Here is a 27,087-nt window from a genome sequence, read left to right as displayed (position 1 = left end):
ACTGTTTCTGAAAAATTCTCTCAGCTGAGTATCTATGGACTTATTATGTTTAAAACCTTTGCTCCTAAGCATTCATGTAGGCTGACTTTTCAATTTCAAGGGATTTCAGAACAGTTCCCTGCAATTTATCATGTGAAAAGAATTAACAAGAAAGAAAATGGAAGCACATTCACATTTGCCAAGACATTTCCCTTCAGAAGGAGAAAAAGCTCCTGAATGAATAATATAAGAAAGATGGTTTCGGTGCTTCAAAAACAGAAAAATTACTTAAAGTTCCCATTAGTAAAGCCAGCCTTCCCTTTCCTATAGAATATGAATAAGAACCCGGTACACAGTTGAAACCTGCTATATTCCAGCCCATTATCACACAGGTTCAGGTTGCTAAGGGCTCACTGCAGTGTCCCACCCCCTACAGAAACCATCTTGATAAGGTGTTAGAACACGTCTCAGTACTGAAGGCAAATCCAAATTAAGTTGATCCTCTATTTTCCCAAAGCGGAATAAAATGAAAATAAGGTTTTAGGCCAATATGAATATACAGACTTTTACAGGTTTATAACACATAATGAACTAACTTAGTTACACATATTTTAAACCTTCTATGTTGTTGTCCAGAGCTAATGTTTGGTTCCCTTATCTCAACTCAGTCGCTTGGTCCTCTAATCTAGTTTCACGCCTTTAATCTTCCAATGGCTCCCAATTTGACCAGAAATTTTCCCCAATGTCCAGATTCAGATATCTAATATCTGAATTCAATGGGTTACAAGGAGACTGGTTTTTGCGGCTTCAGAGACAGCTGCAAATTCCTCCAGGACAATTCAGATTACAAGCATGGGTGGCAGATCGAACGTGAGTTTGATGAGGATCGCTAATGGTGTCTATGAGGACGAAAACTATGAAGTGGGAAGTGATGAGGAGGAACTACCGTTCAAGTGTTTCATCTGTCGACAGACCTTCCAAAACCCAGTTGTCACCAAGGGCAGGCATTATTTCTGCGAGAGCTGTGCGCTGGAGCATTTCCGCCCCACCCGGGGCTGCTATGTCTGTGACCAGCAGACCAATGGCGTCTTCAATCCAGTGAAAGAATTGATTGCTAAACTGGAGAAGCATAGACCTGCAGAAGAGGGTGGTGCTTCCGATTTCTCAGAAGACCCCCATGAGGGTCCAATTCCTATTACTTAATTTTCCCATTATTCTCAAATCTCAAGATAAATGTTTTGTTGTTTTGGAAATCTTAAAAAAAAAAAGTCCAGATATCTAATTTTTATTCAACATCTCCAGTTGGGTATCTAACGGATAGCTCAGAGGTGCCACCAGAAACAGTCTCTGCCCCTCCCAGGTGTTCTCGTTTGCTAAAGCTGGCAACTCTAGCCCTCTTCTCCCTTGCAACCTTCCACAGCTCAGGTGATGACAGGTAAGGAAGTAAGCAGAGACAAAAGGGTTCTTGAAAGACGAAGAAGGGTCATAAATGGAGCCCTCGGAAGATAGTTTTTTCTGGGAATGTTAAATTCTAACCTCCAAAGAACTTTTACAGTCATTAGAGTGTATTTGAAAAGATTTATATCAAGACTTAACTGCACCGGAAATTCAGAAGTGAATCAAAGAGATCCAGGACAGTAGAAACACACCAGAGGTAGAATACCTCCATATGCTAATTACTGAACCCTGAACAATCAGAGTCAGAGGCATCTCAGCAATTAGTAAGTAATACCCATAGTAGTAGTCCTCTGGAATGCACCAGAATAAGACAATACAATAGATAATGTGGGCCAGAATCAAAGATAATCCAAAGAATGTGGCAAAAGTATAAGAAACACTGCTCTATTCACTGTTAATTAATGTAGAAAAGTGGAATAAAAATTTTAAACTGGAACTACATTTCCGTTGATTCTCACATATGTACTAATTTGTCATATGCATTTCTGCTTAAATTAGCGCTTTGAAACACGTATGTTATTGTTCTGTGATATGAGTCTAGCTCCTTTCACTTAATACATTTTTTTTAATGAACAAAGCAAACAGAATTTGCTTTTAGGTTATCCAAATAAATCACATGGTTTCTTCTATAAGAAACATACAATAATGATTACAAAACCATTAAAGATATTCTATACAAAATAGAACATGGACCAATCTCATATACAAACATAAAGGGTGCTATTAATTATTTCTAGTTGTTCCATAAGTTCCCAAATGGAAGAGTCCCTCCTTGTATTGATAAGAAGAGATATATGCCCAAGGTTATAGCATGTGAACGGTGAACAAGCACAGTCAGGATTAAATAGATACTCAGATAAGCAACTCCCTTGAGTCTATTCAACAGTTCATGTCATCGCCAGTGTTAAACATTGGGCTTCGGAACGAAGAAATTTGATTTATCCAAACTATAGTTCTTGAGAACTACTGAATTTTTATTAAAAAAAAATTGTAGAGGGGAAAAAGGATTAAAAAGCAAACAAGTCAATCTTAGGCTTCATTTCTGTTTTATATCCTGCCATAGCCTAAGGTTAAAAAGCACTCCTTTTAATCATGAAAAAGATATTCATCACAAGTTAGCCTGAAATAAATCACTCCCCATAGGAAAATCAACATAAACATGGATGGCTCTGCAACAAAAGTCAGAAAAAAAGAGAGAGAAATGGAAACATTTTGTCTTACCTGTGAACTTCCCCAGTTTAATGAAATCTCCAATCAGAGCCTTCTCCAAAGTCAATGTCTGCAAACATCTGAAGAACAAAACAATTAAATTTGATATTCTCAAATAGATCTTCTAAATGATGTAACTGGCATAATATTGCAATGTCATATAATTTGCAAGCAACATTTGAATTTGGTAAGGAAGCCAAAGCATGTACTAAACTCACTGAAATTTCTTTCCTTCAGCCTAACAATTTTTGTCAGTTTCTGAAACAGACCCACAGATAACGTAAACATTTTGACAGAAAATTGGTGGTGGTGACTATGGCATAAAACTATCTGAGGACAAATGTACGGTGACTTGGAACATAAGATAAAATTTTCTTTGCATAGAGGCAAAATGAAGTGATGACAGAGTTCACAAAACCTATTCTCCTCTTGAAATTGCATTCTGATTTTTCCTTTCATTGGGCATCTTTCAAAAATAAACACTCAACAATCCAAGCAATTCCATTGACATTGGTTTGCAAGTAATCACCATTCCAGAATTTGCTTTATACTCTTTCTACCTGTAAGAGTATTAAAAAGGCATTCCTGCTTTACTGTGTTTTATTAAGAAGTTTGATCTAGGGAAAAAATTTGGGTAGCCCAAACTCTATCATGCCCATCCTCCCTGCTTCTACATGTGCTGTTCTCCCTTTCCTGTCAAATACATATTTCCAATTGGTAATACCAAGCACAGTGTCAGGGGTGAGTAGAAAATTTGGGGTTAGAGTTTATTCTTTCTAAATATTTGGTTCCTGAGTACTGCCTCTCATGTATATATTTAACCTTTTTTCCCTTAGAATTTCTCTTCAGACCTTCCCTTTTTTTAATTTAATTTTTATTTTATATTGGGGTATAGTTGATTTACAATGTTGTGTTAGTTTCAGGTGTACAGCAAAGTGATTCAGTTAAACGTATACATATATCCATTCTTTTTCAGATTCTTTTCCCATATAGGTTGTTACAGAATACTGAGTATGGTTCCCTGTGCTGTATGGTAGGTCCTTGTTGATTATCTGTTTTATATATAGAAGTCTGTATATGTTTGTCCCCAATTCATAATTTATCCCTCCTCCACACGTTTCCCCTTTGGTAACCATAAGTTTGTTTTCAAATCTGTGAGTCTGTTTCTGTTTCGTAAATAAGTTTATTTGTATCATCTTTTTAGATTCCACATATAAATTATATCATATGATATTTGTCTTTCTATCTTCCTCTGTCTGACTTACTTTACTTAGTATGATAATCTCTGGGTCCATCTATGTTGCTACAAATGGCATTATTTTGTTCTTTTTTATGGCTGAGTAATATTCCATTGTATATATGTACCACATCTTCTTCATCCATTCCTCTGTTGATGGACATTTAGGTTGCTTCCATGTCTTGGCTGTTATAAATAGTGCTGCAGTGAACACTAGGGTGCACGTATATTTTCAAATTATGGTTTTCTCCAGATATATCCCCAGGAGTGGGATTGCTCGATCATATGGTAGCTCTGTTTTCAGTTCTTCAAGGAACCTCTATACTGTCTCCCTAGTTGTTGTACCACCCATCTATGTTTTAATAAAACTGAAGTACAGTAGTCCCCTGCATCTGCAGGGAATATGTTCCAAGACCTCCAGTTGATGCCTGAAACCATGGAGAGTACCACACCCTGTATTTGCTGTTTTTTCCTACACATACATATCTGTGATGAAGTTTAATTTATAAATTAGGCACACTAAGAGATTAACAACAATGACTAATAATAAAATGTAACAATTATAACAATATACTGTAATAAAAGTTAGGCAAATTTGGTCTATTTCTCTCTCTCAAAATGCCCTATTGTACAAATGTAATGCCTTTTCCATCTTAACAAAGCACTTAGCATGCACCATAGCCGTAACTTTTGCATTTTGAGATGCAACAGCAAAACTAGCAAGAATTTCTCTTTTCTTCTTCACAAGTTCATGGAGAGAAGATTTGTTCTTAGATCTTATCAACTTTAGCATATAATTTTTTTCTTTCCTTATTAAGTCAAAAGCTTTCACATCTTCACTTAAAGAAAACGTGTTATGGATTCTCTTTGGCATGTTTGAATTGCCAGCATTACTACACTTGCACATTGAGGTCATTATTAAGTAAAACAAGGGTTACTTGAACACAAGTACTGTGATATCATGACAGTCAATCTGGTAACTGAGAAGGCTACCAAGTAACTAATGGGCAGAATACAATGGACAAAGGGCTAATTCACATTCCAGGCAGGACAGAGTAGGACAGCACCAGGTTTTATCATGCTACCCAGAAGACCTACAATTTCAAACTTAAGAGTTGTTAATTACTGAAAACTTCTGTTTAACATTTCTGGACCAGAGTTTACTGTGGGTAACTGAAACTGTGGAAAGTGAAACTGTGGATCAGGGAGGGCTACTGTAACCCCAATTTTCAAACCATCACCTGTGTTTGCCTCCCTTTGTGCTTCTTCTTAATCTATCTATCATCCTTCAAGTGTCCTTACTCAGACTTTTTCTAAGTTCACATTTGCTATATTTTCCAAAGTCCAACTCAATTATTAGCTCACTTGCAAAGCTTTTCCTGACTGCCAACTAGAAACAGTTTGATCTTCCTTTAAGTTCTCAAAATAATCCATGAACCACTCAAGTTATATAATACAGTCTACTTTGTATTCAAGTAATTTGCTGCAACTCTTCTCTCTCTTACTGGATGATAGCAAGTTGGTCACAAAATTGCTGCCATGTGTTCTAAATCCATCCCTTGTTCTCCCCAAGGCCTAGACCTAACTGAACACTCCATACATGGAATATGATATTAGCAATTCTTTGTTTAAAAATGAGCATTTATATTCTTCACCAAATAAAATGTAAGACTTAGAAAATTCAATATTGACTGGACTCCAATTCATAAATTAAATTAAAATACCAATGAATATTTTCATTAAAGAAAGCAAGAGGATCACATTGGTGGCCAACACCATCCCCCAGTAAACCTGCAGAAATTGCAGCTCAATCACAACAGGAGGGTGCACACAGCCCACCCAGTGAACGACCGTAGAGCACCTGGTTCTGGTGACCAGAGAGGGTTGTACCACTGGGCCCCACAGGGTACTTTGTACATAGATAACTCTTTTAAGACCGGAAGATGTGGCTGATATGCATAATAGGTAGAAACAAAAATAGAGTTAGGCAAAATGAAGAGACAATGGAATACCTTCCAAACAAAAGAACAGGACAAAAGTTCAGAAAAAGAACTAAACAGAATGGAAATAAGCAATTTACCATATAAAGAGTTCAAAGAAATAGTCATAAAGATGACTGCAATCAGGAGAAAATGGATGAAACTCACTGAGAACTTCAAAAAAGAGATCAAAAATATAAAAAAGAACCAATCAGAACTGAAGACTACAATAACTGAAAGGAAAACACACTAGAGGGAATCACAGCATATTAGAGGATGCAGAAGGATAGATCAGCAATCTGGAAGATAGAGTAGAGGAAGAAGAAAAATATGAACAAAAAAAAGAAAAGAGAATTTAAATAAAACACCTGGACACAAAGGAAATAGAAACACAATGATCCATAATCTATGGGAGACAGCAAAAGTTCTTAAAAGAGTGCAGTTTATAGGGGAAAAAGTCTACCTCAGGAAATAAGAAATGTCTCAAATAAAGAATAAAACCTTACATCCAAAGGAAGTGGGAAAAGAACAAGAAAAACCAAAATTAGTAAAAGAAAATAAATAATAAACATCAGAGCAGAGACAAAAAAGAGTAAAGATCAACAAAACTCAGAGCTGACTCATTGTCAGCTGACACCACAGAAACACAAGGGATCATAAGAGATTACTATGGACAATTATATGCCAATAAAATGGACAACATGGAAGAAATGAACAAATTCCTAGAAATGTACAATCTCCCAAGCCTGAATCAGAAGAAATAGAAATATGAACAGACTAATTACCAATAATAAAATTGATTCAGTAATAAAAAATTCCCAACAAACAAAAGTTCAGGACTGGATGACTTCATAGGTAACTTCTATAAAACATTTAGAGAAGAGTTAACACCTATCCTTCTCAAACTATTCCAAAAAATTGCAGAGGAAGGAACATTTTTGAACTAACTTTGAGGGCAGCTTCACCCTGATACCAAAACCAGATAAAAGTACCCCCGAAATAAAATTACAGGCCAATATCACTGACATACATAGATGCAAAAAATGCTCAACAAACTATTATCAAAGGATCATACACCATGATCAAGTGGAGTTTATCCCAGGGATGCAAAGATGATCCAATATCCACAAATCAATCAACATGGTACACCACATTAACAAAATGTTAATAAAAATTATTCACTTTTGTTGTAGAACAAAAAAATCATATGATCATCTCAACACATGTAGAAAAAGCTTTTGACAAATTTCAACATCGATTTATGATAAAAGCTCAACAAATTGGGTATAGAGGGAACATACCTCAACAAATAAAGGCCATATATGACAAGCTCACAGTTAACATTGTACTCAATGGTGAAAAAGAGAAAACATTTTTTTCTAAGATCAGGACAAGGATATCCACTCTTAGCGCTTTTATTCAACATAATATTGGAAGTCCTAGTCACAGCTGTCAGACAAAAATATAAGAATTCAAATTGAAAAGGAAGAAGTAAAGCTGTCACTGTTTGCAGATGATGTGATATTATATATAGAAAATCCTAAGATACCACCAAAGAAACTATTAAAACAAATAAATGAATTCAGTAAAGTTGCAGGATACAAGATTAATATACAAAAATCTGTTGCATTCCTATACACTAACAATAAACTATCAGAAAGAGAAATTAAGCAAATAATGCCATTTACAATTGCATCAAAAAAAAAATAAAACACCTAGGAATAAACCTAACCCAGGAGGTAAAAGACCTTTACTCAAAATAATATGAGACATTAATGAATGATACTGAAGATGACACTAACAATTGGAAAGATATACCACCCTCCTGGACTGGAAGAACTAATATTATTAAAATGATGGGGGGGGGGGACCTTCAAGATGTCAGAGGAGTAAGACATGGAGCTCACCTTCCTAACCACAAATACAACAAAAATACATCTACGTGTGGAACAACTCCTACAGAACACCTACTGAATGCTGGCAGAAGACCTCAGACTTCCCAAAAGGCAAGAAAATCCCCATGTACCTGAGTAGGGCAAAAGAAAAAAGAAAAAACAGAGACAAAAGAATAGGGATGGGACCTACACCTCTGGAAGGGAGCTGTGAAGGAGGAAAAGTTTCCACACACTAGGAAGCCCCTTCATTGGCAGAGAGGGGGGTTGGGTGGGGGGAAGCTTTGGAGCCACGGAGGAGAGTGCAGCAACAGGGGAGCAGAGGGTGAAATGGAGAAATTCCCACAGAGGATCGGTGCCTACCACCAGCCTGAGAGGCTTGTCTGCTCACCCGCTGGGGTGGGTGGAGGCTGGGAGCTGAGGCTCGGGCTTTGGAGGTCAGATCCCAGGGAGAGGACTGGGATTGGCTCTGTGAACACAGCCTGAAGGGGGATAGTGTGCCACAGATAGCTGGGAGGAAGTCCAGGAAAAAAGTTTGGACCTGCCTAAGAGTCAAGAGACCATTGTTTCAGGGTGCGCGAGGAGAGGGGATTCAGAGCACCATCTAAACGAGCTCCAGAGACAGGAGCAAGCTGGGGCCACCAGCTCAGACCCAAGAGACGGGCATGAAATGCTAATGCTGCTGCTGCAGCCACCCAAGAATCCCATGTGCAAGCACAGGTCACTATCCACACCCACCCTGGGAGCCTGTGCAGTACGCCACTACAAGGGTCCCAATCAAGGGAGAACACATGGTGTGCCTCAGGCTGTTGCAATGTCATGTAGGTCTCTGTCACTGCAGGCTCACCCTATATTCCAATTATAGCTACTATATCCCTCCCTACACCTGGCCTGAATGAGCCAGAGCCCCCTAATCAGCCGCTGCTTTAACCGCCTCCTGTCTGGGTGGGGAACAGACGCCTGAGGGTGACCTACCTGTAGAGGTGGGGCTAAAACCAAAGCTAAACACCAGGAGCTGTGTGAATAAAGAAGAGAAAAGGAAATTTCTCCCAGCAGCCTCAGGAGCAGTGGATTAAATCCCCACAATCAACTTGATGTACCCTGCATCTGTGGAATACCTGAAAAGACAACGAATCATCCCAAAATTGAGGCAGTGGACTTTGGGAGCAACTGTAGACTTGGGGGTTTGCTGCCTATAACTGATTTGTTCCTGATTTTTATGTATATCTTAGTATAGTTTTTAGTGCTTGTTATCACTGATGGATTTGTTTATTGGTTTGGTTGCTCTATTCTTTTTATTATTATTTTATTTTTACCTTAATAATTTAAAAAATATATTTTTATCTTTCTTTTTTTCTCCCTTTTCTTCTGAGCCATGTGGCTGAGAGGGTCTCAGTGCTCTGACCTGGTGTCAGGCCTGAGCCTCGGAGGTGAGAGAGCCAAGTTCAGGATATCGGACCACCAGAGACCTCCTGGCCCCAAGTAATAACAATTGGCGAGAGATTTCCCAGAGATCACCTTCTCAATGCTAAGACCCAGCTCCAATCAACTGCCAGCAAGCCCCAGTGCTGGGCACCCCATGACAAACAACTAGTGAGACAGGAACACAACCCCACCCATTAGCAGAGAGGCTGCCTAAAATCATACTAAGGCCACAGACACCCCAAAACACACCACTGGATGCAGCCTTGCCCACTAGAAAGACAAGATCCAGCCCCACCCACCAGAACACAGGCACCAGTCCCCTCTACCGGGAAGCCTACACAAGCCACTGAAACAACCTTACCCACTGGGGGCAGACACCAGAAACAACAGCAGCTACGAACCTGCAGCCTGAGTAAAGGAGATCCCAAACACAGTAAGTTCAACAAAATGAGAAGACAGAGAAATATGCAGCAGATGAAGGAGCAAGGTAAAAACCCATCAGACCAAAAATGAAGAGGAAATAGTCAGTCTACCTGAAAAAGAATTCAGAGTAATGTTAGTAAAGATGATCCAAAATCTTGGGAAAAGAATGGAGAAAATACAAGAAAGGTTTAACAAGAACCAAGAAGAACTAAAGAGCAAACAAACAATGGTGAACAACAGAATAAATGAAATTTAAAAGTCTCTACAAGGAATCAATAACAGAATAACTGATGCAGAAGAACGGATAAGTGACCTGGAAGATAAAATAGTGGAAATAACTACCTCAAAGCAGAATAAAGAAAAAAGAATGAAAAGAATTGAGAACAGTTTCAGAGACATCTGGGACAACATTAAATGCACCACATTCAAATTATAGGGTCCCAGAAGTAGAAAAGAAAAAGAAAGGACTGAGAAAATATTTGAAGAGATTATAGTTGTATAAAACTTGTATAATATGGGAAAGGAAATAGTCAAGTCCAGGAAGCGCAGAGAGTACCATACAGGATAAATCCAAGGAAAAACATGCCAGACACATATTAATCACACTACCAAAAAATTAAATACAAAGAAAAAATATTAAAAGCAGCAAGGGAAAAGCAACAAATAACATACAAGGGAATCCTCATAAGGTTAACAGCTGAACTTTCAGCAGAAACTCTGCAGGCCAGAAAGGAGTGGCAGGACATACTTAAAGTGATGAAAGGGAAAAACCTACAACCAAGATTACTCTACCCAGCAAGGATCTCATTCAAATTTGATGGAGAAATTAAAACCTTTACAGACAAGTGAAGCTAAGAAAATTCAGAACCACCAAACCAGCTTTACAACAAATGCTAAAGGAATTTCTCTAGGCACGAAACACAAGAGAAGGAAAAGACCTACAATGACAAACCGGAAACAATTAAGAAAATGGTAATAGGAACATACATATTGATAATTACCTTAAATGTAAATGGATTAAATTCTTTAAGCAAAAGACATAGACTGGCTGAATGGATACAAACACAAGACCTGTATATATGCTGTCTACAAGAGACCCACCTCAGACCTAGGGACACATACGGACTGAAAGTGAGGGATAGAAAAAAATATTCCATGCAAATGGAAATCAAAGGAAAGCTGGAGAAGCAATTCTCATACCAGACAAAATAGACTTTAAAACAAAGACTATTACAAGAGACAAAGAAGGACATTACGTAATCATCAAGGGATCAGCCCGAGAAGAAGATAAAACAATTGTAAATATTTATGCACCCAACGTAGGAGCACCTCAATACATAACATAAGTGCAAACAGCCATAAAACAGTAACACAATAATAGTAGGGGACTTTAACACCCCACTTTCACCAATGGACAGATCATCCAAAATGAAGCTAAATAAGAAACACAGGGGCTTCCCTGGTGGAGCAGTTGCTGGGAGTCTACCTGCCAATGCAGGGGACACGTGTTTGTGCCCCTGTCCGGGAGGATTCCACATGCCATGGAGTGTCTGGGCCCATGAGCCATGGCCGCTGAGCTGGCATATCCGGAGCCTGTACTCTGCAATGGGAGAGGCCGCAGCAGTGAGAGGCCCACGTACCGCAAAAAAACAAACAAAAAACACAAGCTTTAAATGACATATTAAATAAGATGGACTTAATTGATATTTCTAAGACCTCCCAACCAAAAACAACAGAATACATTTTCTTCTCAAGTGCTCATGGAACATTCTCCAGGATAGATCATATATTGGGTCGCAAATCAAGCCTTGGTAAACTGAAGAAAACTGAAATCGTTTCAAGTATCTTTACCAACCACAACACTATGAGACTAGATATCAATTACAGGAAAGAAAGTGCAAAAAGTCCAAAGACATGGAGACTAAACAATACACTACTAAATAACCAAGAGATCACTGAAGAAATCAAAGAGAAAATAAAAAAATACCTAGAAACAAATGACAATGAAAACACAATGACCCAAAACCTATGGGATGCAGCAAAAGCAGTTCTAAGAGGGAAGTTTATAGCGATAAAATCTTACCTCCAAAAACAAGAAACATCTCAAATAAACAACCTAACCTTACACCTAAAGCAATTAGAGAATGAAGAAAAAAAACCCCAAAGTTAGCAGAAGGAAAGGAATCATAAACATCAGATCAGAAATAAATGAAAGACAAATGAACGAAACAATAGCCAACATCAATGAAACTAAAAGCTGGTTGTTTGAGAAGATAAACAAAATTGATAAACCATTAACTAGACTCATCAAGAAAAAAGGGAGAAGACTCAAATCAACAGAATTAGAAATGAAAAAGGAGAACTAACAACTGACACTGCAGAAATGCAAAGGACCATAAGAGATTACTACAAGCAACTATATGCCAATAAAATGGACAACCTGGAAGAAATGGACAAATTCTTAGAAAAGCACAACCTTCTGAGACTGGATCAGGAAGAAATAGAAAATATAAACAGAAAAATCACAAGCAGTGAAATTGAAACTGTGATTAAATATCTTCCAACAAACAAAAGCCCAGGATCAGATGGCTTTACAGGCAAATTCTATCAAACATTTAGAGAAGAGCTAACAGCTATCCTTCTCAAACTCTTCCATAATACAGCAGAGGGAGGAACACTCCCAAACTCATTCTATGAGGCCATGATCACCCTGATACCAAAACCAGACAAAGATGTCACAAAAAAAGAAAACTACAGGCCAATATCACTGATGAACATAGATGCAAAAACCCTCAACTAAATACTAGCAAACAGAATCCAACAGCACATTAAAAGGATCATACACCATGATCAAGTGGGGTTTATCTCAAGAATGCAAGGATTCTTCAATATATGCAAATCAATCAATGTGATACACCATATTAACAAATTTAAGAATAAGAACCATATGATAATCTCAATAGATGCAGAAAAAGACTTCAACAAAATTCAACACCTATTTATGATAAAAACCCTCCAGAAAGTAGGCAGAGAGGGAACTTACCTCAACATAATAAAGTCCATATATGACAAACCCACAGCCAACATCATTCTCAATGGTGAAAAACTGAAACCATTTCCTCTAAGATCAGGAACAAGACAAGGTTGTCCACTCTCATCACTATTATTCAACATAGTTCTGGAAGTTTTCACCACAGCAATCAGAGAAGAAGAAGAAATAAAAGGAATCCAAATCAGAAAAGAACTACAGCTGTCACTATTTGCAGATGACATGATACTATACATAGAGAATCCTAAAGATGCTACCAAAAATCTACTAGAGCTAATCAATAAATTTGGTAAAGTAGCAGGATACAAAATTAATGCACAGAAATCACTTCTGAAAGAGAAATTAAGGAAATCCTCCCATTTACCATTGCAACAAAAAGAATAAAATACCTAGGAATAAACCTACCTAAGGAGACAAAAGACCTGTATGTAGATAACTATAAGACACTCATGAAATAAATTAAAGATGATACAAACAGATGGAGAGATATACCATGTTCTTGCATTGGAAGAATCAACATTGTGATAATGACTATACTACCCAACGCAATCTACAGATTCATTGCAATCCCTATCAAACTACCAATGGCAATTTTACAGAACTAGAAGGAAAATTTCAAAATTTGTATGGAAACACAAAAGATGCCGAATAGCCAAAGCAATTTTTTGTGAAAGAAAAATGGACCTGGAGGAATCAGGCTCCATGACTTCAGACTATGCTACAAAGCTACAGTAATCAAGAAAGTATGGTACTGGTACAAAAACAGAAATATACATTAATGGAACAGGATAGAAAGGCCAGAGATAAACCCATGCATATATGGTCACCTTATCTTTGATAAAGGTGGCAAGAATATACAATGGATGAAAGACAGCCTCTTCAATAAGTGGTGCTGGGAAAACTGGACAGCTGAATGTAAAAGAATGAAATTACAACACTTCTTAACACTATACACAATAATAAAATCAAAATAGATTAAAGACCTAAATGGAAGGCCAGACATTCTAAAACTCTTAGAGAAAAACATATGCAGAACACTCTATGACATAAATCACAGAAAGATCCTTTTCAACCCACCTCCTAGAGAAATGGAAATGAAAACAAAAATAAACAAATGGAACCTAATGAAACTTATAAGCTTTTGCACAGCAAAGGAAACATAAAGAAGATGAAAAGACAACCCTCAGAATGGGAGAAAATATTTGCAAATGAAGCAACTGACAAAGGATTAATCTCCAAAATATACAAGCAGCTCATGCAGCTCAATATCAAAAAACAAACAACCCAATCCCAAAATGGGCAGAAGATCTAAATAGACATTTCTCCAAAGAAGATATACAGATTGCATCAAACACATGAATGGAGGCTCAACATCACTAATCATTAGAGAAATGCAAATCACACCTACAATGAGGTATCACCTCATACATGTCAGAATGGCCATCATCAAAAAAGCTACAAACAGTAAATGCTGGAGAGGGTTTGGAGAAAACGGAACCCTCTTGCACTGTTGGTGGGAATGTAAATTGCTACAGCCACTACTGAGAACAGTATGGAGCTTCCTTAAAAAACTAAAAATAGAACTACCATATAACCCAGCAATCCCACTATCTCGCATATACCCTGAGAAAACTATAATTCAAATAGTGTCATGTACCAAAATGTTCATTGCAGCACTATTTACAATAGCCAGGACATGGAAGCAACATAATGTCCATCGACAGATGAATGGATAAAGGAGGTGTGGCACATATATATAATGGAATATTACTCAGCCATAAAAGAAATGAAATTGAGTTGTTTGTAGTGAGGTGGATGGACCTAGAGTCTGTCATAGAGAGTGAAGTCAGAAAGAGAAAAACAAATACTGTATGCTAACACATATATATATGGAATCTAAAAAAAAAAAAATGTTCTGATGAACCTAGGGGCAGGACAGGAATAAAGATGGAGATGTAGAGAATGGACTTGGACTTGAGGACATGGGGAGGGGGAAGGGGATGAAGTGAGGGAGTAGCATTGACATATATACACTACCAACTGTAAAATAGATAGCTAGTGGGAAGCAGCCACATAGCACAGGGAGATCTGCTCTGTGCTTTGTGACCACCTAGAGGGGTGGGATATGGAGAGTGGGAGGGAGATGCAAGAGGGAGGGGATATGGGGATATATGTATACATATATCTGATTCACTTTATTATAAAGCAGAACCTAACACAACAATGTAAAGCAATTATACTCCAATAAAGATGTGAAATAAGAAAAAAAATAATTAAAAGTTAAAGGTGGCAAAACAACAACAACAACAGAAAAAAACGGCTATACAGCCCAAGGCAGTCTACAGATTCAATATAATCCCTAAAAAAATACCTATGACATTTTTCACAGAACTAGAACAAAGACTCCTAAAATATATATGAAAACACAAAAGACTGCATATAGCCAAAACAATCTTGAGAAAGAAAAAGAATGCTGAAGGCATTATGCTTGCTGACTTCAAACTATACAAAAAGCTACAGACATCAAAACAGTATGAAACTGGCACAACAACAGACACATAGGTCAATAGTTCAGAATAGACAGCCCAGAAGTGAATTCACCCTTATATGGTCAATTAATCTAGGACAAAGGGGCAAGAATATACAATAGGGAAATACAGCATTTTCAATAACTGGTTTTGGGAAAACTGGACAGCTTTATGCAAAACAATCAGGCTGGACTATTTTCTTATATCATATACAAAAATAAACTCAAAAGCTATTACAGACTTAAATGTAATATGTGAAACCCTAAAACTTCTAGAAGAAAACATAGGCAGTATTCTTTTTGACATCATCCTAGCAAAGTGTTTTTGGATACGCCTTCACAGGCAAGGGAAACAAAAGCATAATAAACAAATGGGACTACATCAAAATAGAAAGCTTTTGCACAATGAAGGAAACTACTAATAAAACAAAAAAGCCCACCTATTGAATAGAAGATAGTTGCAAATGATATATGTGATAAGGGGTAATATAAAAAATAGGCAAAGAACTCATAAATCTCAACATCAAAAAAAAAAAGGATTAAAAAATGGGCAGAAGATTTGGATAAACATTTTTCCAAAGAAGACATACAGATTGCAGTAGGCATGTAAAAACATTCTCAACATCACTAATCATCAGGGAAATGTAGATCAAACTACAATGAAATATCACAACATACCTTTAAGAATGGCTTATTATCAAAATGTCAAGAAATAACAAATTTTGGCCAGAATGTGGAGAAAAGGGAACCCTGGTACACTGTTGCTGAGAACGTAAATTGGTACAGCCACTATGGGAAACAGTATAAAGTTTCCTCAAAAAATTAAAAATGGGACTCCCATACAATCCAACAATTCCACTTCTGGGTATTTATATGAAAGAAACAAAAACACTCATCTGAAAAGATATATGCAGCCTTATGTTCATTCCAGCATTATTTACATACACACACACACACACACTTTTATACATATACAATAGGATAATACTCAGCCACAAAAATTAACAAAATCTTGCCATTTGCAGCAACATGGATGTACCTATAGGGTATTATGCTAAATGAAATAAGTCATACAGAGAAAGACAAATACCATATAGTTTCTCTTGCATGTGGAATCTGAAAAACAAAACAAATGAACAAACAAAACATGAACAGACTCACAGATGTGGACAAAAAGCTGGTGACTGCCAGAAGAGAGTGGGGTGTGGGGATAAGCAAAATAGGTAAAGGGTATTAAGAGATACGAGTTACAAAAGAAATAAGTCAGGGATGTACAGTCTGGATTAGGGAATATAATCAATAATATTGCAATAGCTTTGTATGGTGACAGATTGTTGTTAGACTTATCATGGTAATCAATTCATACTGTACATAAATATTGAAGCACTATGTTATGTACCTGCAACTATTGGGTGGGTGAAAAAGTGCCTTCAGTTTTTTAAGTAAAAATAAAAGACACTTTTTATTTTCACCAAGAACTTTATTGAACAACGTATTCACCCTTTTGTTCCACTACCTTCTGCCATTTATCAGGCAACTTCACAATTGCATTGTCCCAAAACTTTTTATCTTTTTCAGCAAAGAACTGTTCAAAGAACCTTTTACAGTCTTCCAGGGTATTGAAATTTTTTCCATTAAGAGAATTTTGTAAAGACTGAAATCAATGGAAATCCCAAGGTGCAATGTCTGGTGAATACAGCAGATGAATCAGAACTTCCCAGCCAAGCTGTAAGAGTTTTTGCCTTGTCATCAAAGAAACATGCGGTCTTGAGTTATCCTGATGGAAGATTACGTGTTTTCTGTTGACTAATTCTGGACACTTTTCCAGAATTAGTGCCACTTTCGGTTGGTCTAATTGGGAGCAGTACTTGTTGGAATTAATCATTTGGTTTTCTGGAAGGAGCTCATAATAGAGGACTCCCTTCCAAACCCACCAGATACACAACATCACTTTCTTTGGATGAAGACCAGCCTTTGGTGTGGTTGGTGGTGGTTCATTTCACTTGTCCCGTGATCTCTTCTGTCACCTTGTTGTACAGAGTCCACTTTTTAATCACCTGTCACAATTTGTTTTAAAAATGGAACGTTTTCATTATGTTTCAGTGGGGAATCGCATGCAGAAATACGGTCAAGAAAGTTTTTTTCGCTTAACTTTTGTGGAACCCAAACATCAAAGCAATTCACATAACCAAGCTGGTGCAAATGATTTTCAATGCTTGATTTGGATATTTTGATTATGTCGGCTATCCCCCATGTGACATAACGTTGATTGTTCTCAATTATTGTTTTGATTTTATTGTTATCAACTTCAACTGATCTACCCGACTGTGGAGCATTGTCCAGCAATAAATTTCCAGCACCAAATTTTGCAAACCACTTTTGACATGTTCGATCAGTCACAGCACCTTCTCTGTATACTGCACAAAGTTTTTGTGCGTTTCAGTTGCGTTTTTCTTAAAGTAATAAAGCATAATATGCAGAAAATGTTGCTTTTTTCTTCCATCTTCAATATTAAAATGGCTACACAAAACTTCACCAGTTTTGATAAGTCTTCTTTTAAATGCACACTGATATAACAGCTATCACATACAATCTAACAAAATTGTTTTGAATGAACTTAAAGACAACTAAGTGCTACTGAAGCCATCTTAGGGAAAAAACGAACAAACCTTTGGGCCAAACCAATAATATAATATTGTACAGGAAAAATAATTAAATTAAAAACTAAAACTAAAACAAGAAGTTTAATGTATGAAAGAAAACTTATCTCAGTTTAGCTTTTCAACAAGAAAATTTCTTAGAATAAAACTCAAGTTTAAATACATACTAAAGAGGAGACCAAGCTAATCTGTTGAAGAATATAACAATAGAACAATTGTATTAAAATGTCATTAATAGTTCAGTGTATCTGGGATCTTGGAAGTATTATTTTGGCCTTGATTTCAAGCTAATACTACTGGAAACATACTCATTGGGATAAGAGCAAGTCACATATTCTCATTACTCAGTTCCACGCTGGATTGATTTTCATCTTGTTAGAATGCGTGGCATATGGTGGAAATTCACAGCTAATGTATTCTTCCTGAGGTCTTTACTTACCCATATAAGAACAATCAAAATTAAAAACGGTGCTTTACTGAACACTGATGTGAATTTCTTGTGCCCTCTGATAATACTGGGGAAAGTTAACAAGTGTGTTAAAAGCACAGAGAGTTTCTACGGACATACTTTCACTTTATGGTAAACAAGGTTAATGCAAGGTCATTTGAGACACTGCAGATAACTTAGATTTTTAGCAAGTAGACAGATAAAGCCCGAGTGTACACAATGCAATAAAAAAATCAGCCAAATGACAAGAGAGCACAAGAAAAGCATGTTTAAAAACCCCAGACTGGGCTTCCCTGGTGGCGCAGTGGTTGAGAGTCCGCCTGCTGATGCAGGGGACACGGGTTCGTGCCCCGGTCCGGGAAGATCCCACATGCCGCGGAGCGGCTGGGCCCGTGAGCCATGGCCGCTGAGCCTGCGCGTCCGGAGCCTGTGCTCCGCAACGGGAGAGGCCACAGCAGTGAGAGGCCCGCGTACCACAAAAAAAAAAAAAAAAAAAAAAAAAACCCAGACTTTCCATCCAAAACGCTAATTTATGAAATACATGAATATGTATTTCATGTATTAACACTGTAGCAAGCACAAGATTAATTATCAGTTGATTGATATCTATAATGCCTTTTCAAAAAGTCAAACTAATGGGAACATTAATAATCAAGCATTTCAGAATATCTAAAATTATTAAGATAGAGAATTATTAAGAGAGTCTAAAAAGTTCTTCCAACTTCCTCTTTTGGTTATTAAGGCAACTGAGGCCCAGAGAATGGAAGTGGCTTGTGTAAGGACACAAATTACGTCTAGATCTGGGATTATGACTAGTCTCTCAGCAGAATATGCGGAGTGACGCTTGCCACTTTCTTAAGAGGGGGCGCTGAGTCAGAGCTCCCGGGAGACTGTGGCGGTTGGTGAGTGATTGACAAGGCACGTTTCTCTTCCAGCAGCAAGACTACCAATAAGTGCTCTGAATCCGCTCCTGGAACCAAAGAGCTACCATTGCCTCTTTAGTAAACGGCTGCTGAGTGATCACTAATGAGTTTACAAGGAAATTATGTCTTTAATTTATACCAAAGGATATACTACATCATTATGATAAAATCTGCCCCCTGGGTTTTAGTATAATAATCCAGGAGAGGTCATGCATGATGGAAAGAAGCATGGATGAGACAGCGGTTTAAGTGTATATCCTCATGGTGTTAGTCTGGGCAATTACTTAAATTCTCTGAGCCTCATTTTCTCCCACCAGTAAAGCCAAGGTACAATAATCAGTATGGGATAATAAAACTAACTTTTATATATGCCTACCATGAGGCATAAATTCAAATGCGTCCTTTTATTAAATCACAGATAACTATAACACAGGTGTGATTATCATCTCCATTTTGCAGATAAGAAAACTGTGGTTAGCAATCTTAGTGAAGTGTGATAAAGTGGTAATAAGCACAGGATCTGGATGCAGAATAAGTTTGAATTTGGCTTTAATACTTCCTAGCTGTTGGCTATTGAGGAAGTGACTTAACTTCTCTAGGCTACAGTTCTCTCATCTAAAAGTGGGAATAATAATAATATAAAATTCGTATGTTGTTGCAACAGTTAAATGGAATAATTGTGCATCTCTCAAAACAACACCTAGAACACAGTAATTCTCAATAAATTGACTAATTGTCATTATTATTATTATGTATAGCCAAGGATCAGTGGGCCACTAAATGGCAGAGATCAAATCAGCAGGTCTGATCTGCGGGATCCCTGACTCTAACCCATGAAGTTCTGCTCCTGAAACACCTCCACTGTTTCTGTATCCAAGATTTTACGATGCTGATAGGTAGGCCATTTTCGAGGGGCATTAACTCTTTCAACTTTTTACATGATACACTAGACATTTAAAACTATACCAGTTCACTAATTTATATCCTATGCTGAAAAGTAGGGATTTTTTTAACTTTGAATTTTTTCATTTAGATGTATGAAATTGGGAGGAATTCCCATACACCGTTCACCCCAAATCCCTAAACAAGATCAACTGACAACATGTGCATTCTGATAGGGTGCACTGAGAAGGACACAGCATTGCTTCTGTGGGTTTCCTGCCAAAAATCGCATAACCTAAATGCAATCCTGAGGAAACATCAGACCAACCTGATCTGAGGGATACAGCACAAAACAACGCACGGTACTGTTTAAAAGTGCCAAACAATAAAAAAAAAAAAAAAAGAAAAAAGAAATACAGAGGAACTGTGCTGGATTAAAAGAGACTAATGAGACATGACAAGTAAATGCCAAGTGTGTTCCTGAATTGGATTATGATCCAGAAAAAGGATAATAATGAGATGATCTCCTCTACTCTGAACAGATTGTCTCATGTCCTCTTTCTAGTCCAGAACCTGACCCACGAATATGAGCATTGTATCAATGTTATTGTCCTAATTTGATATTTGGAAATTTATTATGTGTTGGAGGTTAAATATAGATTATTTTTAGGTAGATAACATTAAAACATAAAGGAGAGTCATGGGTTACAGTGTAGACAGAGGACCTGGGCTTCGGAAGCATGCAGTTGCCTATGGTCCCTAGTTCGTGAGTAACTAGCTGTTCTGGGATTCTGTCTCCAATCTCTCAGAACAGGCTCGCTCTGCTACACTGAGTTGCAGAAAACATTCAGAGCCTGTAAACACTGTATTGGTTTCCCGTGGCTGCTTTTATAAATTAACAAACATCTGGTGGCTTAAAACACCAGACATGTATTCGCTTCCAGTTCTTGATGTCGGAGACCAGACTCAGTCTCAGTGGGATAAAGGAAAGGTGTGCGCGGGGCTCTACACCCTCCACAGGCTCCAGGAAAGAACCCCTTTCCTGGCCTTGTCCGGCTTCTAGAGCTGTCTTCCTTGCACTCCTTGGTTTATGAACCCCCCTCCTCCGTTTTCAGAGGCAACAGCTCAGCAACACAAATCTTTCTCTTTCTCCATCATCCCTTTGCCTTCTCATCTGCTTTCACAACTCCCTCTGCCTCCCTCTTATAAGGACAGTTCCATTACATATAGGGCCCACTCAGATAATCCAGGATAATCTCCCCATTTCAAAATCCTTTGTTTAATTGCAGCTGCAAAGACCCCATTACCATATAAAGTATCAAACATGGGCTGCATGAACTGGGGCCTGGATATCTTCGGGGTTCATTATTCAGCCCACCACAGACATGAAAGGACATCTCCATCTGCAATGAGTTTTAATTTTTGATTCATATAGTCAAGTTGGCATTGATCCCTATTCAGATTGAAACTGAATTTAATAATTGGGAAGCCATTAATTCCTAATCATTTCCTAGCAGGAAAATAGTATGCCCTCAGAGTCTGTGTCTAACATTAAACTTTCTAAGATTTAGGTAATCTGTTGACATGGTTTTCATGTGAGCTTTTTTGAGGGCAGGTACATGGTTTGTATTTCATGTGTCTCCAGTATGGTAGGCTGAATATTGGTCCTCAAACATAATCAGATCCTAATTCCTAAAACTACAAAAATTACCTTCTGCGGCAAAAGGGACTTTGTTGGTGAAATTAAATTAAGGCTCTTGAGATTGGAATATTATTCTGAATTATTAGGGTGGGCCCTAAATGCAATCTCAAATGTCCTTATAAGAGAGAGGCAGAGGGAAAATTGACACAGAAGAGCCAAAAGCAATGTGACAAGAGGAGCAGAGATTGGAGTGACATGGCCACAAGCCCAGGAACGTCAGCAGTCATCAGACATTGGAAGAAGCAACGGGAAACGGATTCTCCCCTGGAGCCACCCAAGGGAGCACAGCCCTACTGACACCTTGACTTAGCTGTTTATGACTCAGTCTGGATTCCTGAATTCTATAACTGTAAAAGCAAAAAAAAATTGCTGTTTTAAGCCACTAAGTTTGCGGCGATTTGTTACAGCAGAAATAGGAAACCAGTATATTCAGTAACCAGCTTAGCACCTGGCACGTATGCTTGTTAAATGTCAGAAGGCAAGAAAGGAAGGGAGGGAGGGAATGAGGGAGGAAGGAAGGAAAGAAGGAAGGAAGGATGCATTAAAGTTACAAGGAAAAACAATATTTGGGGTTTTAATCAATATTTGACCTATTTTCCTCAACCTGGGACACATTACTAGCCTCGGACTGAAAAGACTTAAGGTTTTTTTCCCTTTAGTTAAATGTTCTCTATCTAAATCTGAGAAACTGTGTTTTTGAAATCTACATCTGGGACTGGAAGACTCCATGACATGTTTCACATTGAGGGGAGTTCTACAGCTGAGTTAAGAACTTCTGCAAGAAGGGGTTAGGGTGAAAGCCAGCCAGGTCCTTTTCTGAGGGAGAACTTACAGGCCTGGGGCAATAATTGGGAAGCGGGTGGAACTGACAGGTGAAGGTATACACTCTCACTGCCATAGGAGATCATTCATTTCTGTCTGAAGTTTTTACGCTAGAAGACATACCAGTATAGGTAGAGCCACTGACAAACTGTCCTTGTGTTTAACAGCTCTGGGGAAACAATTATTACTTGATAGATTTGGTGATAAGTGAAATATCAGATCCATACCCACGGTTTCAGAAATAATATATCCTGACCCACACTGAACTCCTTAATTTGTGGTATTCAGTGAAAACTGTGAAAGACCTAAAAGGAGTTAGAAATGTCTAAGGCAGTATGTTACTATCGGGAAGTTCGCTGAAGTGTTAAATTAAACAAAACAAGATGGAAAGGTTGAAGCAATAATCTCTTATCCTGTAGACCTTTTTCTGTTAAGTCCTATGCTAGAGTGCAATTAAAATAAATAACTTTTCCCCTGGAATTACCATTGACTTATTGAGTTTGACAATACCCAACAATGCCTGAATGTTTGTCCAAGTGAAAAAAAATCTTTTTGCTCTGTCGTAGAGATAAATGAGGTCAATTCATCAAGAGACCCAACTCAATAAAATACTGATAATGTTCTGCTTGGATGCATAAACCCTTCAGTCACGAGCGCCTTGTCAGATACCCAAATTGAGGGTTTTGTTATTGCTTATAAAAAATAATTGTAAAAAGTGCATTTAAATTCCACATCCTGTAATTTCCTCAATTATTTTTCTGATTATGCTGTACTTTTCATTGCAAATTGCATTAAATCAGAGCTGGAATGAGAAAGATTGTAGAAAACTAAACAAGCAAATATACCATTGAGCTGAATCTGCTCTGTTATTTGCTGACTTTTTCCTCAAAATGTTATTCATCATTTAGATTTTAAAACATGGCTAATAAAATATGCGTATAGTATTTCCCCATCTCTCAGAGAAAGATGCTGTACACTTTTTACACATGTATATTTTACATACTATACAAATGTGGAACCATATCATGTATACTATTTACTTAATGCAGTCTTGCATTTTTTCACTCTTTCACTTTCATTTTTTTGCCTTCCTTCCTTCCTCTTTCCTCTCCCTCTACACCAGTGCCCTTTTAGGTAAAACAAGTTAATATCTATATTTTCCATTCTTGTCTCCACACCTAGATATACCAAGGCGCATAATATACACACACATTACATATACATAATATGTATATTACACTATATACTTATATGTATATACACACAAATATATAAACCTAAATTTCTGTTATACACATTTTTCTTCATCTTGCTTTTCTCAATATCTAGTAAACATTCTTTCCAATAAACAGACATAATTCCTTTTTTATAATTAATGCTCTTTTTCTTTTTTATTTAAATTTTATTTATTTTTTGGCTGCATTGGGTCTTCGTTGCTGCATGCGGGCTTTCTCTAGTTGCGGCGAGAGGGGGCTACTCTTCATTGCAGTATGAGGGCTTCTCATTGCAGTGGCTTCTCTTGTTGCAGAGCACGGACTCTTCAGTAGTTGTGGTGCACAGGCTCAGTGGTTGTGGCTCGCCGGCTCTAGAGCACAGGCTCAGTAGTTGTGGAGCACGGGCTTAGTTGCTCTGCAACATGGGGGATCTTCCCAGGCCAGGGATCGAACCCGTGTCCCCTGCATTGGCAGGTGGATTCTTAACCGCTCTGTCACCAGAGAAGTCCCAACAGAAATAATTCTAACCCATTCTTTCTAATGGCTTTATTTCCTGGTGTTAACACACCACAATTTGTATAACCAATTCTTCATTAATGGGCATTTTTCCGTACACATTTCTACATGCATAAAAATGCAAGAAAGTCCTTGGTACATAGATCTTTGTTTACTGGTCTTTTTGTTTCTATAAGATACCTTTCAAGGAATACAGTATTGCTGGATCAAAGAGTATATGCATGTTAGGTTTCAATAGCATCTTTAAGATAGCTTAATAAAAAAAGATGTGACAATATGTATTTACACCAGCAGCTGTTAGAGTGGTATTTTCACTACACTCCCAACAAAAATAAATATTGTAGTTGCTGTAAATGTTTCCATTTTGATGGGTGTAAGTGGCTGTACTTCATTATTAGTTAATTTTTATTGCACCACCATATAACTACTTTTTACATCTGACCTTGTTGCATTTCTGGAAATTATGATCCCTCAATAAATTTAGCAAAAGACGCAATTATAGAGAGAAAAAGAGAAGCAATTCTATGCAGTAGGTATATGTGCGGATGTGAGTGGGCGCTCTTCTTCTGTTGAGATGTCCACTGTCTTGCTGTCTGGAAGGACACATGGGCAGTGAGGGAACACGAATTACCCGTGGGCCTTGTACCATTTCATCTTGCCGGTTGGTTGGTTATTTAATGTTTGCAAATCTCCCAGGAATCTGGAACTCACTTTATTTGAGGCAGTTCAGCTGAGACAACTCTATTAGAAATCCATGTCTCTGAAGAGTCATTACTCTACTCATTGATCTTCAATTGTTTTCTTGAAGCTACACAGAAGAAAAAAAAAACTGAATAGGAGTTCATTTAAATATCATATTTGATGGCTGTTAGCATTTGTTCAGAATTATTTTCTTCTCTATGTATCTTCATTTATTTCAACTGCTTCTCAGAAAACAGTAAAGTCCTCTCAACACAGGCACTTTAGTTTCCTGTCACATCTGTTTTCCTTGGCAAACCTATAAGTTATTACAAGATATTAAGAGGGAAAAATAACAATACAAACATCATATTGTTACTGAATTGGTTGACAGGACCCGTGGCAATGTCCTAGCCAGGCGAGACCCCCTGTCTCAGCCAGGGACGTTCTTTTTTTTTTCTTTTTTTAATTGATATATAGTTGATTTACAATGTTGTGTTAATTTCTGCTGTACAGTAAAGTGATTCAGTTATACATCTGTGCAGCCAATAACAAAACCGATACTGAAACTGGAACTGCACAAGTTTTATTCAATGGCCAAAGGAGAAGCAGGAACCTAATTCACAAATCAGCTTCTCAACCCAACTCTAGCAGAGCCACCAACTCTATAGAGGGAAGGTCGAGGTAAAAGGGAGGGAGTTGGAAAGAGTAGGAGGAATATTCATGAGGTAACTGAGAACGCGGGTGTGGTTTGGACCTGGAATTGTTGCATCTCTCCTTTTCAGTCCTTGCATGGGCTTTTCTGGTTGTTGTCATAGCAACTGTCAAGGGGCTGGTGGGTGTGTCACTTAGCTAATGTATTACAATGAGTGTATAATGAGGCTCAAGGTCCGCTGGAAGTCAAATCTTCTGCCATCTTGGGCCTAGTTGGTTCTCATTCATTTTTTCTCTTTGCAGCTCCTTCCTGAAACTTAGGTAAGAGTAATTATTTTCTATTCCAGGGAGGGGCAGGTACGATTCTGGGGCAACAGCGTTGGTAACAATAGGATTCTGCTGTAAAGAGTCCTTACTGGAATACTGGCCTGTATTAAAATAATACGTCACCTGCTCTGTTTCTAGATGTGAGGAACATGGAAACAGTCTCCCTGCATGTTACACATGGAGATTCCTGGGCTCTACTGGCCAACAAGAGAAAACAGAGCTTACAGACACTAGGCTCAAAATCTGCCTTAGAAAGCAGCTTCCCCAGGGTAATCTTCACACTCTAAGAGTCGAGCCAGAGCTTTAAAACCTTTATCTTTTTCCTAACATCTGGGCTGATTAGGAAGTCACTTAGTTGTCAGTTACAAAGAAGAAAGGTGCTAATTACCTCTTTGAAACCTCTGAGTGACTCTGAGTTTGACTTTTCTTCTTTTCAGTCTGAGAAGACTACATGTTTCCTTCCTGGAACCTAAACCCCTTGAGTGCTTTACTCCTGCTGTGAGAGTTAAAATAAAGGTTTCTTTGAACCTTAACTGACTCTCTCCCACTCTTCTCATATGAAAATTTCTTTACTTTGCAAACTGCCTTCTTCAAAGTGTCAGTTTTTCTTCAGAAAATTTGATGTTCAGTAACCAAATTACAAGAACAAACAAAATCATAACGGTTTTGTCGTAAAAGAAAATGCCAAATGGTTTCCTTCTAAAGATGAATGAATCTCAGTTCTAACGTGAAGATAGGCAAAAATATGGTTCCCATGTTCTTTCCATTACATATACTGTATGATTTTAGAACTTGAGAAAAAAATAATCTTGTCCAGTATCATTCCAGTTTTGATTCCTTTGAATATTAAATCTTTGGATACCTAAAGCACCCTCTTAAAGTATCGATGCTCCCTGAGTCCCTAACAGCTAATATCTTAGTCATCATTTGAAAAGTTTCTCAAAATTAAACATGAAATTGAGGTTTTAGTGGAAACAATGCCAAGCAGATGGGGAGTGGACCAGGAAATCAGGAGGTTTCAAGGACATCATTTACCTACAGACTAGTTTGCAGTGGAGAGGACTTTGAGCTCAGAGCTGGGAC

General features: G+C 37.8%; 1 pseudogene across 1 annotated transcript in view; it reads right to left on the bottom strand.

Moving 5' to 3' along the window:
* Nucleotides 1–1,264: 1,264 nt before the first annotated feature.
* Nucleotides 1,265–27,087, bottom strand: part of LOC309833753 (alpha-endosulfine-like) — a 32,689-nt pseudogene continuing 6,866 nt past the window's right edge. Inside the window, exons 2-3 of the transcript in view lie at nucleotides 2,659–2,726; nucleotides 1,265–1,443 (exon numbers count right to left, since the gene is read on the bottom strand). The product of the transcript in view is annotated as an alpha-endosulfine-like (transcript). The remainder of the gene's footprint in view (nucleotides 1,444–2,658; nucleotides 2,727–27,087) is intronic.

Source organism: Grampus griseus (genome assembly GCF_964374135.1).
Source record: "Grampus griseus genome assembly, chromosome: 15".
NCBI lineage: Eukaryota > Metazoa > Chordata > Mammalia > Artiodactyla > Delphinidae > Grampus > Grampus griseus.
This window is presented reverse-complemented; position numbering and strand designations above follow the sequence as displayed.